Source organism: Lactuca sativa, chromosome 4, assembly GCF_002870075.4.
Source record: "Lactuca sativa cultivar Salinas chromosome 4, Lsat_Salinas_v11, whole genome shotgun sequence".
Taxonomy (NCBI): domain Eukaryota; kingdom Viridiplantae; phylum Streptophyta; class Magnoliopsida; order Asterales; family Asteraceae; genus Lactuca; species Lactuca sativa.
In genome coordinates this window covers 33,034,645-33,041,017 of record NC_056626.2, presented here as the reverse complement: position 1 = coordinate 33,041,017, position 6,373 = coordinate 33,034,645, and positions in this window count along the sequence as shown.

The window sequence follows — 6,373 nt, the reverse complement described above, 5'->3', positions numbered from 1 at the left end:
ATGGAAGACTTTAAACTAATAAAAGAATTAACTTTTCTTTATTTTATAACTTATGGAATTAATTAAGGTTACACTTTTTTTTTTTTTTTTTTATTAAATGAATAGACTCTTGGTCCTCCATAACTTGAGGACAAGTTATGGAGTCATAAAACCATTTAATTAGAACTAGACTCTTCATTTTGTAACCTTTGCCAATTTTTATGAGTTTTATGATTCTTAAATGTGACTTTTCATATAACTTGAGGACAAGTTACAAAAACACATTTTTGAATCAATTCTTAGATTAATTTGGATTAAAACCAACTATCACATAATTTTCATCATTAATCCAAATTCACTCATAAAACAAGATAACACAAAAAACTTTTGGTGATCCATAACTTATTCTTAAGTTATGTAATCCTTTAAAACATTAACACCAAATTTTGTAACTCCAAAAAAACTTTGAATCAATTTTTTTTTTTAAAACCTTTTCAAATCCATAACTTATGGAGGTTTCAAAAAAATAAAACTTTTTAGATCAAACTTTTAAAACTAATAAAATAATCATATTATTTTATCTTTTATTAAATTTGACCTAATTCAACTCATAAAGCAAATTATTCAAATTTTACAAATAATTAGTTTTTCACAAGAACAAGTAATTATCTTAAAATTTGACAAACTTCATGGTTTTTTTTCCCAACTTTGAAAATAAAATATTTGCATCAATATAACAGAAAACAACCCGTGGCTCTGATACCACTGTTGGGTTTTGAGCATTCTAACACTTCCTAAGTGTACATGCAACCCTAAATACCTTGGATCTATGTTTTCTCTATTATACATGCAAATAAGAACATCCAAGGTATTATCCTAATCTAGCATACAAAAACTATGAATGTAACAAGATAGAATACATACCTCTTGATGTAGCTTGATGTCTTCAAGCTTTAAGAGCTTAGCCCCAATAGTGTGGAAGCCTCAAGTGGAATCACAAATCACCAAGACACCTTGGAATACTTTAGAGAATATGATTACTTGGTTCTCTCTAGTGAAATTGGCTAGCCCTTCTTTAGTGTATCCACACTAGTGCCAATTTCACCAACCAAAGACATCTTTATATAGTATGGAGGATTAGGGTTAAACCCTAATACCCATGACCTTTCATTTCCTAGGATCCATGGGTTAAACACTCCATGGACTATCCATGAAAGCTTAGCCCAACCTAAATGAACTTGGCCCATTCCATATATATAAGAGTCCATATTTAATTAGTTCCTTTTGATCACTTAATTAATTATAAATTAATTCTTGATCAATACTAATTAAATAATATGATTCCATATTAATATATTAGAACTTATAATATATTAATATTAATCATAAACATACTATTCTCAAAAGATTATCCATATAAATTGTGTCGGTGAAGTGCAACCCAAATGGACCATGCCGGGTCGGGTCAAGTACATACCAAATATAGTTATGGACTTAGACATTAATCCAACAAAAAGACCTAAAGATGGTCTCGATATTTCTCATGTTTTCTATGCCGATGATGCTCTCTTTATGGGGGAGTGGAACTCTACAAACTTCACAAACCTGTCTCGGATTCTAAGATGCTTTCACGTGGCTTCCAATATTAAAGTTAATTTTCATAAATCTAAGGTGTATGGATCGAAGTTTCAGATAGCGAGATTTCTAATCGTGTTCATAACCTTGGTTGTAAGGATGCTTCTTTGCATTTCAAATTTTTAGGTGTTCCGATTGGTGCTAACATGACTTTAAAAAGGAATTGGTAGCCGGTTATTGAACGTGTCCATAAAAGCCTTTCTTCTTGGAAAGCTAAGACACTTTCTTTCGGAGGTCGTTTGACTTTAACTAAAGCGGTCCTTAGTAGCCTCCCACTTTATTTTATTCTCTATTTTCAAGGCTTATTAATGTCATCAGGAGCCTTGAGAAAATCAGAAGGAATTTTCATTGGGGGGGGGGGGGGGGGGACCGATGAGAAGGGTAAAATTTATTTGATTGCGTAGGATGTGATCCTTGGTTCTAAGTAGGGATGAAAGTGGGTCCAAACCCGGACCGGATGGACCCAAAATCGATTAATGGGATTTTATATAACCGGAAACCGGACCGGTATATAGGAACCGGTTCCGGGTATGGTTCCGGGTAAAGTGAGTCTAGAACCGGAAAACCCGGAAACATCAAAGTGGGTAGGTTGGAACCGGACAAAGTGGGTTTAGAACCGTAAAACCCGGAAACCGGAATTTTTTGGTAATTACTTACTACTTAGTGGGTTAAACTTTGAAAATTTTCATATTGATATCCCAACTTTGGGGGACTGTAACTCATTGAATACGAAACCAAAATGAACAAAATTATAGTCTAAAATCATGTACAAACTTTAAAATACACTCTGGAAAAACCCGCATGTCAATCCGACTTTAAACGAATGAGATATGCTTGTGTTAATATTTTCACATAATACAAAGTACAAAAACAAATAGCTGAAAAGTTGAAAATTTTCAGTTTTGATATCCCGACTTCGGAGGACTGTAAATCATTGAATGTTAAACAAAAAATAAAAAAATTATAGTCTAAGTTCATGTACAAACTGTAAACTAGAAGTTGGAAAAAGCCACATGTCAATCCGACTTCAAACGAATTAGATATGCATGTTTTAAAACTTTCACCGAATACAAAAAAACTGAAAAGCTAAAAACTTCCAGCTTTGATATCTCGACTTTGGAGGACTGTAAGTCAATAAATATAAAACTAAAAATGACAAATTTATAGTCTAAAATCATGTTCAAACTCTAAACTACATGTTGGAAAAAACCGTATGTCAATTGGAGTTGAAACGAATAATATATGCATCTTTTAAACATTTCACAAAAACCGGTTCCGGCCCTAAAAGTGGTTCCGGTTCCAAAAACCGATTCCGGTTTTTAGACCCGGTTTACCCGGACCCGATGGACCGAAACCCGGAACCCGGATAAAGCCAATTTTTAAAACCGGAACCAGACCCGGTTCTACATATTCCGATTCTAACGGTTCTGGTTCCGGTCCGGTTTTCCGGTTCTAAATCTCATCCCTAGTTCTAAGGATTCTGGAGGTCTGCATCTCGGGTCTCTCTTGGCTATGAATCATGCCCTTTTGGCTAAATGGCTATGGTGATATAAATTACATCCCAATGCGTTGTGGTGTCGTGTGGTTTGTGGTGTCCACAATTTATATTGTGGTGTCGTGTGGTTTGTGGTGTCCACAATTTATATTGAATTTGTTAGTAATAAGACTTTGGCAGGTACCTGGTTGTATGTGGTTAGAATTGTTGCAGAAATGGAAGAATTAGATATTACTTTTTCTTCTATGTATGTGATTCACATTGGTTCTGAATCAAAATTCAACGGAAGTCTCCATATATTGTAACTTTTAATTGTTGTATATTTTAATTATTTTTATATAACTTTTAAACTTTTAGTTTCAATGAAATATTTTGATTTTAATTATATTTAGTAAATATTTTTACTTAGTAAATGAATATTATTTGTTGTTTCTATTTGAAAATAAAAAATTAAAAAAAATAAATGAAGGCGGCATAGTAGCATACTATTTCCATAGTGAAAAGTGTAACGTTGAGAGAATCAAATATATAAAATATTAATCTGGCGTTTAATTTTAATTTTTTTTAACGATTAACCCATATCCATTAAATTTTATTTCTAAACTACTTGTTTTATCTAACGCAAGACTTAAGCCCTTCACCCATTAAGCATTGATACATTTTCAATATCTTAATAGCGCTATACCAAAAACCCTTTGAAATCTAGCGCTTGAATGGTCAACAAAAATTTGAAATCTAGCGCTTAAATGGTCAACAAAAAAATTTTGTATCAGGTATGATTGGTTTTGCAGATGTACACGAAAAGCATAAAACTACTGTATAAATACTTTTCTTGTAACGATGGCTGTCAACGGGTCCATGGCTTTTAATTTATAAAGGCATATTTTGTTGACACTGACACATGTTATTCTTCCATCTCCAATTAATATATTATTCCATCTCCAATTAATGTATTATTTAGATTATGAAGGCATATTTTGTTGACAATGACACATCTTATTCTTCCATCTCCAATTAATGTATTATTTAGATTATGGGACCCAATTAACCATTTTTTATCAACCAATAATTAACTATTTATAATCGGTTTGAAAAAAACAATATAATTTCATGCAATTTCACCTTATTATTAAAAATGAAAAAACAATATAATTTCATGCAATTTCACCTTATTATTAAAAATGATTAGTTGTCCTTGTTATTATTATTTTTATTATCACTTTTTTCTTATATTGGAAACTCACATGCGTTGTGATTGGGTCTCTGCACACTTGCACAGTCAACCGGTACATTGGTCCAACTTGTTCAACTTCAATTCACTATTTTTTAATTCTATTCTCGAACTTTGATAAAATAATAAAATCCATTAAAATAAAATAAAAATATCATAATAGTTATTTTAAAACTTTTTTATCATTAAATATTTATAAAAATGAAAAAGGATTCATATACTCATAATTTTCTCAGAGGAATTTTTGCACAAAACGACGTTTGTAATTAGTATTGGGCGTTGACTGCAAAATAGTTCAGTTGACTGCGAAAAGTGGTTTTGTATGCATTATTATTATTATTATTATTATTATTATTATTATTATTATTATTATTATTATTTTGAAAGCCTTGTATTGTTTTTGCCAATTTTGTTGTTGAAAAACATGTATTGTCTACTTAGATTTTCACACATTACACTAGTATTTTTCGTAACTTTGAGCATTTATAACTCTTACATACAAATTCTATTTGGGGTGATTTTTTTGAGTTCTACTTAATAATATTATCCATGAACATATCACACTTCAAATTTGGATAATGAAAAAACATAATTTTTTAATTGCAAAGTAGGCTATTTAAAGAAAAATACATAAAAAGCCACATTTTTTAAGGTGAGAAAGACAATACTTTACTAGGTCCAAACATAATTAATTTCGATCAAACATAAATTATTTGATTACATAGGGGTCAAGACAACCATGATTAGGGACGTGTTTGGCACGGAGCTTTTGGAAGCGTTTGGGAGCTTCTAGCTTTTAGCTTTTGACAAAACGCTCTAGTTTAAGCAAAAAAACTCCGTTTGACAGTACGAATGTTTAGCTTTTAGTTTTAACAAAACGCTCCGATTCTAAAAGCTACTTCATGTAGCTTTTAACAAAACGCTCCGGAGCTTTTGAAATCAATTTCCATAATTACCCTTAAAAATATATTTACATATTTTTTTATTTTTAATCAGTTGTCCTTTTATGTAATTATATATATTTCAAAAGCTTCCAGCTACTTTTGCCAAACATTCATATAACAAATAAAAGCTACAGCTTCCCGCTACCAGCTACCAGCTACACGCTACCCGCTTCCAGCTAACAGCTACTTTTACCAAACACGTCATACGTCTAGATTCTCATTCAAAAGGAGGAGACGGAGGATACACAATTGTCATTTGCAACTCGATATACATCAGACCTCCAATACACGTATTGGCGACAAAGCTTGATCGCATGTTATACCACTACTGCACCACTTCCCACATATACACATTTGAAGCTGCAAATCTACAACACAGTTGTTCCTAAATTTTTTACTCGAAAAAAAGGGCATGGTAGACGCTATCTTTCTTGCCTGCCATATTTGTGCATCCTCATTTGGAGCACCATCTCTATATACGGGGAGACTACACTAGTGAACCCCTAAAACAGAAACATTATGATTTTGGTCATATTACATCTATATAATGTTTTATTATTTATGTAGTATCTAACCTCCTAACAAACTATGTTGAATAAAAATATGATGTGTGTACTCACAAACAAACTCAATGAGCGTTGTTATCGGTAAATTATGTTCATGCACCAATAACATGTGGATGGATTCTTGAATATGATGGTTGATTACATTTCAATGGATGTTAGGAAAAAGGGTTAGTCCATTTTGCATAACCTATATTGGCAAGCCACTCACATGTAGTCCATTGTATATAATTTGCATGTCCGTCAGAACAAAAGATCAAATGACCTATTTCTACCATCTCTTGGTGTATAACATTAGCCACACTCTTACAACAATACCCATAATATTAAATAGGGAATACCTGACCCAAGCAAACGTTACCACATCGTCTATATTGGTTATGAACGCTACTTTCCTAGCGTCCTTGAGAGCTTCCTTGAACCTTATTATGAACGAGGTACAAGAGTTGATACCATTTTCCATGACCAAACAAAACGCTATAGGCATGATCTAGTTGTTTTCATCCATAACAGTCGCAATGAACAT